The sequence below is a fragment of the Myotis yumanensis genome, unplaced genomic scaffold, assembly GCF_028538775.1.
Source record: "Myotis yumanensis isolate MYYU_CA2020_CCGP unplaced genomic scaffold, mMyoYum1.0.hap1 SCAF_15, whole genome shotgun sequence".
Taxonomy (NCBI): Eukaryota; Metazoa; Chordata; class Mammalia; order Chiroptera; family Vespertilionidae; genus Myotis; species Myotis yumanensis.
Window position 1 is genome coordinate 48,391,857 of NW_027223766.1, and position 13,230 is coordinate 48,405,086.

The window sequence follows — 13,230 nt, forward strand, 5'->3', positions numbered from 1 at the left end:
TAACTGCTGCTCTGCCATTCCCTACAGTGCTGACATGGAGAACTTTGACTAAGCTGTCTTTCTCCTTTTAGTTAAAGGCAACCTTTAGTAAGTGTCTGCTGCTTCTCATGCACACCATCTTCATCAGAATGCTATGAGGTAGATGACATTTGGCATCCCGTTTCCGGACCAGGAGGCTGCGGCCCAATGAGATGAAGTAGCTGTCCGAAACTGCACAATGAATAGACAGTAGAACTAGGAATCGAACCCAGGTCTGTCTTGATCTGGAGCCCCACAGTTAACATCCTACTATTTGTGTGACACACAAAAGGAGTTTAATGATTATGATGCATTACTTCTCACCCTTTTGCCCCAAGCATCCTTCTCATCATTTTCCCATCATGAACTGCTTATTTTTTAAAGAGTTTATCTATCAAATAACTACATAAAATAAATAACTTTATAAAATAACTATATAAAACAAGTTATTTGTTCACTAGGTTCTTATGAACTGAAGCTATCAGTATTTCAAGAACGTTTGTGAAGTGCCATGTGTCATTTCACTAACTCCTCAATAACCCAGAGAAGATGTCCTGATTCTCCTCATTTTATAAAGGAGGAAACAGTTCTGGAGGGGTGGGTTCCTCACAGACACACAGCTGGGAAGGAGCATGCCTGAGCTCTACGCTCCGTGATTCCGGCGACTCTCTTGTTTTGAGCTGGCTCCTTACTTCTGATGATGGTCATGGCATGACCATTGCATCCAAACTGAGCTGATGCAATTGCAGCCAAAAGCACAAAGACTTTTTAAAAAATGTAATTAATCTATACAATGATATCATGGACAGCTGTATTCTTTTCAAGGACCCCATTTTTGTTACCATAGATAACCAGTTAGTTTGCAGTAAGATTATCTAGAGGAGAGATACTAGCAGTGTCATTGCCAAATTTTGCATTCAGCTTTAATACGATTTTGTGTAATAAATAATATTGACGTTCAACAATAGCAGTAATAGACGAATAATGTAATAATAGCTGCTATTTTTGAAGAGCTACCGTGTGTCCAGCTTTGTGCTAAACACTTTATTTCATTTTCTCCTTCAGATCCTCTACCCACAATGTATTTTATAGGAAGGTCAGTTTCTGAGAACTTAAGTAAGATGTACAAGGTTGTGCTAATGGAGGCCTTGGCATTTGAGTCCAGGTCTAGCCCAGAGCTGGAGCACTTAATCAGTGCAGTACATTAGAAAACATCACCCACTTTGAAATAAGCACACAGGACTTCCAGGCACCATCTTATGCAGTTGTCCAATGGTGTTGATAAAGCATCGTATCCTTGGTGATCTGGGATTGGGGTTGGTGGTGGTTGGCGTCATCTAGAAGATGGGGGTGGTTGTCATTTCCCAGATCCAGAATTTTAGTGGCGGCCTTTCAAAGGCCATTCTGAATCTTAGGGCTAAGAAACAGTAGTTTCAGCTTGTGCTCATCTTTCCCACGTGACATGCAGCTCCTTGAGGACAAGCTCCTTGAATATATTCCATGGACTCTGGGTACAGTGTCTGCCAATAATAGGGCCTTCATCAAGGTCTTGAGTTGCTGTGGAGCTACGGGAGGGAAGATAAGAAATGCCGGTGTGTCTGGGATGTAGAGAGGGAGAGAATGCAAGCATCCGAGACTTCATGAACATGAAGAAGTCATCCCTGGGGTAGGAGGAGAGGACGTTATGAATGAAGTGGATGGATAGAAAGACAACCTGTGGACTCCTCCATGCTCTGCCAGTGATTAACTGTGTGGTTTTCCTCTCTGAGCCCATATTTCCGGAGAAGATAATGTTACCTGCTTATCTTGACAAGAAAATAGTTATAAACACCGTAAGACAGATCATACACACCTAAAATTATATAAATACAACGGCTATGGCGTCAATGACAACGGTGATAAGGAAGTTTTCCTGCGTTGATCACCATCCTGGCATTCTTCATACAATGTCCTCACAATAGCCCTGTGGGTCATTATCTCTAGTTTACAGATGAGGAAACTTTGAGATATTATCAATATTAATTATGCAATTATCAAACACATTCAAAAAAATTCTGACGTTCACTTGGTCTTCTGGGAGATGGCAGACTAAGAGAGCTGGAGAACCAGAGATGGCACTTTGTTGGCCAAAAAGCAACCTTTCCAATTAAGTCTAATTCAGATCTTGCTGGGAACACCTGTGCAACCCAGGTTCACAAGGGATCCTTGGTTTTTTAACCTCCTTATTGAAGTATGATTGACAGACATATATTTAATGTCTACAACTCAATGAGTTTAGAGGTAAGTATACGCCTGTGAAACCACCACCACAACCTATGTCATAAACATATCCATCCCCTCCAAAAATTTCCTTCCATCTTCTTTATTTATGACAATAATTATTTTAAGGGATTCTTGAAAAGTGGAACTTGCACCTCCAGTCAAACGTTTTGCACTACCTATAGTCCAGGGACATGCCCCAATCCTTTGGAATAGACCCACTAGGGCTGCCTGGGTAGAATGAAATCAGCCTGTTCTTAAGCCAACTGGCCAGAGTTTGGGCAACTCCATGACCTCATCCTCCTTGTTGTGTTGAAGAAACAAAGATAATGACACTTTCCCAAGGCGGTGGCTGTGTAAGTCTTAATTTGTGAGTGTTTGTAAATGGCTTTGAAGATGGCAAAGGTTATTTAAGTGCTAAGTATTACTTATTGTGGTTCTGAGCTCTGTGCCTCCTCCCCATTGTCATGTTACAAAACAATAAGGGATATGGTTAAAGAGCCTCTGAAGTATCCAACCAGTAATAGATTAGGTAACCTTGGCCTGAGCCCTGTGATGGTATCTGCAAACCTAGCATTAGCTTTGCAGCATTTTTGTGTGGGCTGGTGGTTGCCTAATTTGCCCTTGAACGTGCCAGCAGCAGGCCCTGCCTCGGGTTTGGCACACAGGTGATGCAAACGCTCTTTGGTCAGACCTGGTTGCTGACATCATGCTTTGCTGTGTGCTCTTTGAGATGTAAATTAGGTGGTGGAGGAGCCCCTGGTCCTTTCATCATTGACACTTAATGGGAGAGAATTAACATTCGTTGAGCCCTTCTGTGTGCCAGACACTTTTATGAACATGATCTCATTTATTTTCAAAACAATCCAATGAAGGGGGCATGAATGGCCACATTTTACAGATGGGAAAACTGAGGCCCATGGAAGTCAAATAATTTGCCCTTGATCATATAACTAGTAAGAGGCCTGGCAAGGATTATGATCCAAGACTGTCTGGCTCCAAAGGCCATGCTCTTTTATTATATTAAACTGTAGGCATCATGCCCTACTCTATTCTCCACCCCCATGGCCTGCTCAAGTTTCACCAAATCCCCTGTTGAAACCTCTTCAGTGCCTTTCCACTGCTTTAGATGAAAGACCTACTTCTACTATGTCCCCTTCTGCCTCTGGCTTCCTCTTCAGCTTCATTCCACCCCATGAGCCTGTGCTCCACTATTTCAGGTCCTCGAACATGCCAATGCCTCCCTTCTCTGGGCTTTTGCACAGAGTACCTTCAAAGGCTTATCTTTTCCTTTCACTCCAGCTCACTCCTGCTAAACCTTCACACATCATTCTCTTGGGGATGCCTTCACTGACACTCCAGACCAGGAGTTCTCCATCACGGTCCCTGGACCAGCAAACAGCAATATCACCTGGCAACTTGTGGGCAATGCACATTCTTGGGTCTCACCCCAGAATTTGAATCTCTGGGCAGGGGGCCCAGTGCTCCAGGTGATTCTTTGGCTGCTTAAGCTTGAAAACCACCAGGCTTTCTCCTTTGACACTGCTGACATTGCACGGAGTTTAGCAGCACCCCAGCTCTTATCTGTTCAATGTCAGCAGCACTCCTGTGTATGTCTTCGCCTCCCTCCAGGTTGCAACATCCGAACAAGTATTCAGACACAGCTCACTGTCCCCTGGTGGAGAACCACAGCCTTAGACTGAAGGCTGTCTCCCTGCGAGGCATTCCTGTAACTCCTGGGCCTTATTGGAGTTGTTACATTGCTGGCAGCGAATGTACTGTGGGCCCTTAGCAGGTTCTGAGGGCATGACCAGGTGACGTGGCAAGCTTGCACTGCACCTCCTCCAACCCAACCCTGTATCTGAACTTTTGGGAGGTGATAGGACTTGGGGCTGGAGTGGGAACACAGGCCAGCGCTACCTGCCAGCAAGTCTCCTTCCTCAGGGCCCTGGGAGCAAAGGGGCTCCTGCATGCCCATCTGAGCAGGATCCAGGGACTGCTGCCTTTACAATACGGCAGCCAAGAATGTGAGTCAATGCAAGAGAGGAAGGAATTGTTCTCTCAGAACGATGCAGAAGGCCCTAACCAAAGATGGGCTCATGCTATTGTCACCGAAAGAGAAACAAAACCGCATTCTGCCCACAAGAGCAATAGGGAGATTATTGGCAACAAGACTGACTCAGCCTGCCTCGTGGTGGCGTAGGCCTTTGTGACAGCGGTGCGTGCAAGTTACAGGAGGGAGCTCCTGACCCTCTGCTGGAGGCAATTTCCAGAGCCTGGGGGAAGGAGCGCTGCGGAGTGGAGGAGGAATGAAGGTCTAGCTTGCCTCCCTTTTCCAAATGGATGGTCAGCTTCACCATCCCAGCTCCATAGGGAGTGGATGTGAACACGGGGGTGCTTGGTTGGCTACGTACCCATCTGTCCTTCCGTGGGCTCCACCACTCCTGGGAATCAATGAGTTCCACTGAGTTCCTAGCCAGTGTGCTCAGTGGATAGAGCGTCGGCCTGCGGATTGCAGGGTCCCGGGTTCAATTCTGGTCATGGGCACATGCCTGGGTTGCAGGCTCAATCCCCAGTAGAGGGTGTGCAGGAGACAGCCAATCAGTGATTCTCTCGCATCACTGATGTTTCTACCTCTCTCTCCCTCTTTTTCCTCTCTGAAATCAATAAAAATATATTTTTTAAGAAAGAAATTTATGGCAGACACATGGCTAACGTCAGACTTCATGTCACCTAAAAGATTATTACAATTTGGGAGTAACAGTTGAGGTATTAGAAGGTGTGGACCTAAGAGGCAATTATTTTCAAATATATATGTGTGTATATATACTTTTTTCTTCATCAAAGAAAAGTTAATTTTTTTTGTTGTTGAGATTTTGAAAGGAGGAAGGAAAATGGGGAAAATAGAATTTTTTCTATTCAAAATTTTCATTTTTCTTTTATTTTTTTGTTTTGTTTCATGTTTGTTACCAGATTGTCTCAACAATTTTCTTTTCTGCTTTTTCACTTAACATTATATTTTAAGGCTGTCTGCAATTAGTGCAAAATGAAATCATTTTCAGAGTGGTACCTAAGTTCAATTTCAGTTCATTCCCACATGTAAAGGCATTAAAATGTCCCAAACATAGAACAAGAAATACAATATTCTAGCACATCCTAATGTGTTCACTTAAATCTAAGGACCAATCTCACAATTTCTTTGACACTAGAGATCTACAGAAATCAGTAGTTATGAGCTACTAACCTGCAATCTGTAATGATTTGCATAGGTGCTGAAGCATAATTTCAGTATAGTCTATATGCCAGCTCGATTTAACCACTCTCATTGTGGGCATTTGCAGTCATAAATAGCTTTACAACTTATGTGTAGGACTTTTTTTTTCTGAAATTAAGAGCATTTCCTTTGAAATGAAGTGAGAAATTCAATCACTGGTTTCGAAAATATGAACACATTGAACCTCGATAAAATTGTCGGTGAAACTGCTTCCCAAATTAAATTCATTAGCAATGTGCGAGTGCATCTAGTTAACTTATCCTTATCAAACTCAGGTGAGACTTTAAAAATATATAACAGAGAAAACTGTGCCTCAGTGTTAGCATTTCTCGGGCGATGGCTGAGACCGAAGGGGCAAGGCCATATGTGTTTGCGATTTGAGGCAGACATGCCCGACACCAGGCATCATCCATTTGTCTCTCACGCTGCACCTTATAGCATGAAGAATAATTCAGCATTGCTTAGCGCTAGGTGTTTTTCTGCCAGAAGCGTTTCTTTCATGCCTACTACATTCATGAAAGCTATTTTTAAAACTGGAAAAAACAATGCCTCCCCACAACCCTAAACAAATCCGCATTCCCCTGAGGGCTGGATCTCTCCTTGCAGGAGTTAAAGATAATTTGTACAGAATCAAATTACTGAAGAGAGTTGTAACCTGGTTTCAAATCCTCTTGGGTGTCCTCACTCGGAGCTACCTTGAGTCGTTGCAATTAGAGCAGAGGAGACTGATTTAAAAGCCACGTGTGGTCCAGAGACAGTTGATGGAGAAAACACAGAGGGCAACTGTTTTCCTTTTATCTCCTTCCTCCCTCCTCTCTCTATCTCGTTCACTCTCTCTCTTCCTCGCCCTCTCCCTCTCTTTCTCTCATGAGGCATCTATTTTAGTCTGAAGTGGAATATATGGCAAGTAGGGGTTCATTAAGATAATGAATACTATAATATCACTATTAAATTACCCTGGGCTGTCCATGGCTGGTAGCTCAGTTGGTTAGAGCATCATCTTGAGGAGTTACATCAAGGTTTCAGATTTGATCCCAGGTCAGGGCACACACAAGAATCAACCAATGAATGCATAAATAAATGGAACAATAAACTGATCGATCTCTCTCAAAAATGTTAAAAATAAAATTATTTTTGAAATTTGTTTATGATATCAGCTAATAATACCTTAAGTAATGTTCTAATCACTTAATAATAAAATTAAGATCAAAAGCCAAATTAACTGATGTTTATGATCAGTTCACTTACAGGGAACCAAAGTGTTGGGTTTTTTTTACACTCAATACAGACAAAATTCTCTCTCAGATTAAGAGTCAGTCAGTGACAACACAGGGGAAAAGATGAGGTCAAGGAGGTGGGATGGAGGGACCCCAAGCTTCTTATGGTCCTTCCCAAACCTTTCCCAGCCAGAGAAGCAATGTCCTCAGTGAAGGACAGGAATGGTGTCACCTCAGTGTCTGGCCCTTGTCTCTGTTGAAAATGTAAATCTTCAATCACACATTGAGCTTTTATTTATCATTTAAGCCATTGTGGGCAAGGAGGGTGTGAAAGGCAGCGAGAACTCATCCTGGCCTCTAGATAAGATCTGTGAAGATGCTGAGATACTGGCTAACCTACAGGTTCTGTTTCCGAGTTGAAAGTAAAAGGATGATCTGAAAGAAGGGATTGCCTCTAAGTGGAGAACTGCCATATAGGCGACACAATGCTCCTTCCCCATTCGATTGCACACTAAGTTATCCAGGGGCATCAGTGGTCTACATTGAAATCATCCCTTTGGCATATGGAGGTGCACTTTGGGGGGGGCGGTTGGAGTAAATAATAGAGTCAGTTAATTTCTGCCTTCCAGTGTAGAGGTTTGGTGGGGGTGGGGGTGGGGAGAGGGCAAAAATCCAAGGATGTAGGAAAGAGAAATAGACTCTGCGACATTCCTTAGAACACAAGAACCAGGCAGATCAATGAATGACATCCTAAATATACAATGGAAAATTTCTTCCCACAGATTGCTGCTAAATTTCTCCCTGCTGACTTGTCTGGGCTGATGAGGCACTTTCTGCACTGGGTGAGTGACTTCTTTCTTCTTCGTGGACTGATTCTCTTGTAGGTCCTAAAAACGTGTCTGCCATTCATAAATCTTATTTGACTTGAGGTTGTAAATATTTAACTGGGGCTCATAAATAGGCCCCTTAAGTTCTTTTTCCTTCAATGTTCTGCTTCTTCTCTATCTTTCCTATTTCCCCTAACCCTTCAAAACCCCCAAGTTAAATGGAATTTGCATATGTACACATATTTTGTAGATGTGTCTCTTTATCATAAGGAGTGCTGAACCGGAGTCAGGAGGCCTTGATTCAAATCATTGCCTCTAATTGCATTTGTCACAGGTCAGGTTGATTCCTGCCTGCTGGGAGTTGCAAAGGAGTGGGGGCTGTGTTCTTTGTGAAGTGCCTACATAGTGCCAAGAAATCTGAGGTCCCTTTTCATAGCTTGCCTTCTATGTGCAGCATTCCATGACCAAGTGGTGTAACTTGTCCCTCATCACCCCTTATTCCCAAATCTTCTTTCTCCATCTTCCTCCTTTTTCCCTTTTCTCTTGTTATACTGGAGGGATTATCTAGTGGTTGAGCTAGAGTGGTGGGTAGGCCAGGGCAGCTGAAATGTTAAGGTATTAGGAATTGCCCAGATTATGGGCCATTCATTCAATCATTAAACATTCACTGAGCACCTACAATTTGCCAGGTACTATGATAAGTATGATTTTTAACTTAATTTTCACTGTGCTATTTACCTTAGTGCATGAACAACATAGGTCTGCTGTACTTTTTTCTGAAAAGACACACACATACAAAGAGAAGAAATAATACATAGTCCCACTTTCTACAGTTTACCACTACCGATAGTTAGATGTATATTTTTGAAGGGTTTTGACTATATAAGTATACACATAAAAAAGAAAAAATATGAAAATATATTTATCACACATCTTATTTTATTATATATATTAACCTGATTTTTCACATGAATAATCCGTTTACCTCATTTTACTTTCTCTTCACTATTGGCTGGCTGGGTTGGAAGAAGTGATCTTTCTCACATGTGATATAAATTCATTGTAGGATGTACGTTTTAGAAAAACATTACCAGAGTCCAATCCCATGGACTGGAAGTTCAAATTCCACATTAAACCAAAAGAAAATGAAGATGCAAATGATGTCCAAAAAAAGTCCTTATTTTGAGTGATTTACAGGAAACTCCCTGGCCTCGTCAGAATCTGTTTTAGGAATAAGACGAAAATTGTAAGACCAAGCAGATTCAAGAGTGAAGCATCTGTGTCAAGGTGCGTTGGCCCAAGAGGACCATGCAAACACTCGGCCCTTTTACTAACAAATCAGTGTTTCGGGTGCAAAATAAACATCTGAAAAATGTCTCAAATGTTTTCCTAAATACGACAGGAGGTAGCCTGCTCATCTCGAATACTCTCATCCAACCATAACCTAGCACGTACTGTTATTACTTGTAATTTTCAGGCAATGTGCCAAGTGCCATGTGGATTACTTAACCTACGTCATTTTATTTTAAAAGGGCTGTCCAGTAGAAACGTTTGCCCTCATTTTAATGTAAAGTCCAACCCCTAAAGATGAGGGAATTTGTCCCAAACCACACAGCTGGTAAGTAAACCCAGGGGCAACCCAAAGCTGCTCAGCTCTCAAGCTCGAGTTCTGAGGCTGTCACATGTCGCTGCCTCTGCCATGTGAAAAGGGCATGAACCATATTGAGTGAATAAATGAATCCACTTACCTTACAATTTATCTTACAGATGGATCTTAATAAATGTTAATTGACTGGGAAACCACAGCTCCTTCTAATTCTCTCACCAAATTTGATTCTGCACACGGAATGAGATAGTAAATTACATGTAATGAACTTGCTGACCAAACTACATTTCCAAGTTTTTGAGACCAGATGAGCTCTCTTGGAGTTAGCAAGGAGACAGTGAGAAATGGCTGGAGGCAATACTCTTCCAACACAACATTTCCCCTCCTCAGGTTATCATCATAGCATCAAGCCAGGGAGCCCTCCTGCCCAGAGACTTTGCTATCCCGCATAAGGTTGGAGCCAAGAGATAAGAATTTGGCACATCACTGCTTCTCAGGGTGTCTTGACTCTGACTATATTTCTGGACCGGTTTCCTTCACTGGAAAATGAGAAAATTGGTTTGAAGATGGCAGAATAGGGGTTTCGGGAGATTCTTTGCTTTCCATCGACTCCCAGTGAAAACATCAAAGAATCAAATATGAGTAAAGACGTCAGTGAAACTAAGTAATTGCCAGAGATCAACTTTACATTTGCCAAATAATGGTGAGGTTTGAGCTAAGAAGAGGGAGTAACTGTATACTTTGACATTGAACTGAGTGACAGCTAAAGCAACTGTCAATATCCCCGAAGGCCTATTCCACCAGCCTTTGAATGAGTAGTCCCAGAAGGAGGGTCATGGGAGGGCCTGGGGAGGTGAGACATGTCCATCTGGAGACTCAGTTCAACTCTGCAGAAGGATATGAAAGAGAAGCCAGGCCAACAAGCCATTTCCACTGCCCATGATCCTACTGGCCAAGCAAGACTGATGAGTAGGCCCTTTTGCCTCTCAATATCTACCACAATGCCTTGTTCATAGTAGATTTAATAACCTGAAGAAATAAAAGTCACGAGTGTTGAAGGACCCACAGAACACTTTGAAATGTGTGCTGGGTTTGGATCTTCAGCTTTAACTTGTCAAATGATGAGGTTTATCTGAGCCCCTGGTTAGGTACCATCGTCAGGGATATGAAAACTGGAGTGTGACGTCACTCCTTAACTCTAACCTCCAGGGTTTTTGTTCCTTTCAGAGGGTGTCTGAGGCGGCTGATCTCCTGCCCAACCCCCAGTTATATCTGAGGGCTTTGTGGTGGAAGAACATGGATAGTTAATGCATCTTCTAATTAACAGGAAAACGAAGACTGTGATGTCATCCCCTCTCCGACACCCTTATGATGTAACGTCCTGAAGACTGCAAGGCTCTTGTGCAGGAAGCACGCACCCCAGGCCTCGCAGGGTTGAATATCATCGAGCACTGTGATGACTCTCTCGAAGCCCAGGGGTGTCTGGAACATGGTGTCATTCGCTCTAATGAGACTTGCTGGAAAACCTACGGTGGACAAGACATCTCTATGCGTTGGCCATTGTGGAGAATTTCCAGAGAACTGGACACCAGGACCATGGGGGCTGCTTCTCACAGTTTATTTATTTTTTTCTCCAAGAGCTGGTGGGAGAATTTATCTCTGGGTATTATCCAGTCTGTATTCTGACCCCTCATATTCACTCAACTAATGGCAGCTTAAGGAATCATCTTTTCCAGGGATCAAAACTTTATAGTAAGAATAGCTAACTTTCTTTGACTACTATTCCCCAAGAGCTCTGTTAAGAGTTTTACATGCATTTTCACATTTAACTCTACAAGGAAGATACATTTTTTTTTTTTTTTTTTTTTTTACTTTAAGACAAATGAGGCATAGAGAGCCTAAATAACTTGCCCAAGATCACAAAGCTACTGAGTCCTAGAGCTACAAAATGAACCCAGCTGTGTCTGATCGATTGCCAGAAGGACTAAATAAGATAATGCATGGAAAGGACTTGCCCAAGTATTTGGTACAGAGTAGGCACTCAATAAATGTTAGCTATTATTATTGCATACTCTGTCACCCTCTTTTTTTGGACAATGGAATGTAGCAGAGAGGGCAGTTAATGATGCAAGCCTGTTGGTGCCCTCAAGTACCCACTGACTGACTCCTTTGCCTGCCACTCACCCTACTGGGCACCAACCCAGGGCTCTAAGGGAAACCATGACTTATTCCAGCCAATGGCAATTAGCTGTCACTTGACTTAACATTTTGTAACAGGGCTCAACCCATGCCAATTATGACTCCCGGGGGGTCATGTGTCACCAGGACATAACTCTTGAAGATCTTTTCTTTCCTGAGGACCTGGATTCAGCAGCCCCTGGGAAATAACCCAAATGTATTGCAACTGTTGTGTGCTCTATAAAGACATGTTGGAGATGGAGTTGGTCCAGGAGGGATAAGGAGAAGGAAAGCAGTTGGTTGGGGACCACAGGACCAAGGATCTTGGCTTAGCAAATCAATTAATTAACCTTGTCTCTTGAGAAATTCTAACCTTTGTGACATTGGCCTTAATGGGACCTTGGTGTGGTACTGCAATGGACCAGGGGTTGGGGGTCAGACAGTTTGGAGATTTTTATAAATAGAATTTAATTCCGTTTGTAAAACTAGCCTGTGAGGTGTCTGTTATTTCATAAATGAGGAAACTGAAGCTCATGGTGTCCATTTTGAGATGGTTTGAGCCCTTTCCCCCTCCTCTCTCTCCCAAGGTGGGGGATGTCTAATAACCATTTCTAACCTTTTATGTCCAAACAGAACCTTTGAATTCCGTTCCCCAAACCTCCTGAAACTTGCTCTTCCCCCAACCTCCACGTTTTATTGACGGACACTCTCATGTATCCAATTCCTTAAGCCAAAACCGAGGGATCTTCCTGGATTTCACCAATCCCCTTATGCCCCACAGCTCCTCTCCACTGAGACCTCTTACCTCCATCTTGAAAACATTTTCCAAATCCGTGGGCTTTGCTCCAAATAAACCAAAACCTTCCTAGTCAACGCCCCATCCTCACCCACCTTGACCCCTCTATTACCTTCCTAACTGGTTGTCATCTTCCTTTGCCCCCCCTCCAATCTGCTCTCTACAGTAACTGAGCAGATGTTTTCCCCAATGAAAATACGCTCCGTCTCTGATCTGTGTAACATCCTCAAATACGACACTTAAAGTAAAACCTGCATTCCTTACACCAAGCCTGTGGCATTCCTCCAAATCAGGACCCTGAGCCCATTCTGGATATCATCTCCTACTTCAAGCCACACCGGGTTCTTTATGTTCCTCTAACACCCCAACTTTTCATCAGTGTTGGGGGCTTTGCTCTAGCTAGTTCCTCCCACTGGCTCCCTTTGGCCTCAGAGCTGCCTGGGGCTCCTTCTTATGGTTCCTTCTCAGTCCAAGTATAGCTTTCTCATGGCTAACCCTGTCCACCCAACTTAGTGTAAATCCTCCCCCTGAATCGCTCTCTTTCATGTCACTTCCAATAAAAAACATCAAAGAATCACCCTTATGATGTAACTGCCACATCCATTGCCCAGGTGTGTGTCTCCGTCTGATATTATCTTATAGATTTGGTTTTATATTTATTGCCCATCTCTTCCAACTAGGAAGAGTGTGAAATCCACGGAGCAAGGATTGTGACTCTTGGTGTTCGCTGCCATGTCTACATTGCTGAGCCAATGGTCTGAAACAGGGTGTTTGTTGATTGAATAAATGACTACCATTCTAAGGCTATGATGGTTGTTTTGCGTCAGAACTAATTCTAGAGGGGTTTCATTAGGAAGAGAATTCAAACTGGTGTATAAATGTGGCCCCAAATATCGTTCCAAATCCAAGTAACATTTACAAATGTTTTTATTACTTTGGGTGCATTTTGGAAGAAACCAAAATAAAAAACAAAAGCTGTTTCCCTCAGTGTTCCGATCTCGGCCTTGTAAACCTCTGTCCACATAACAAAAACAAAACACAACTTAAAAACAAGA

The 13,230-nt window shown here is 42.9% G+C and overlaps 1 long non-coding RNA gene across 2 annotated transcripts in view; it reads left to right on the top strand.

Moving 5' to 3' along the window:
- LOC138993216 (uncharacterized) overlaps window positions 1–12,978 on the top strand; it is a 313,834-nt gene extending 300,856 nt beyond the window's left edge. For both annotated transcript variants that reach the window (XR_011468251.1, XR_011468250.1), the window contains 2 exons: window positions 7,551–7,610; window positions 10,529–12,978. This is a non-coding gene — a long non-coding RNA (uncharacterized lncRNA). The remainder of the gene's footprint in view (window positions 1–7,550; window positions 7,611–10,528) is intronic.
- The last annotated feature ends 252 nt before the right edge of the window (window positions 12,979–13,230 follow it).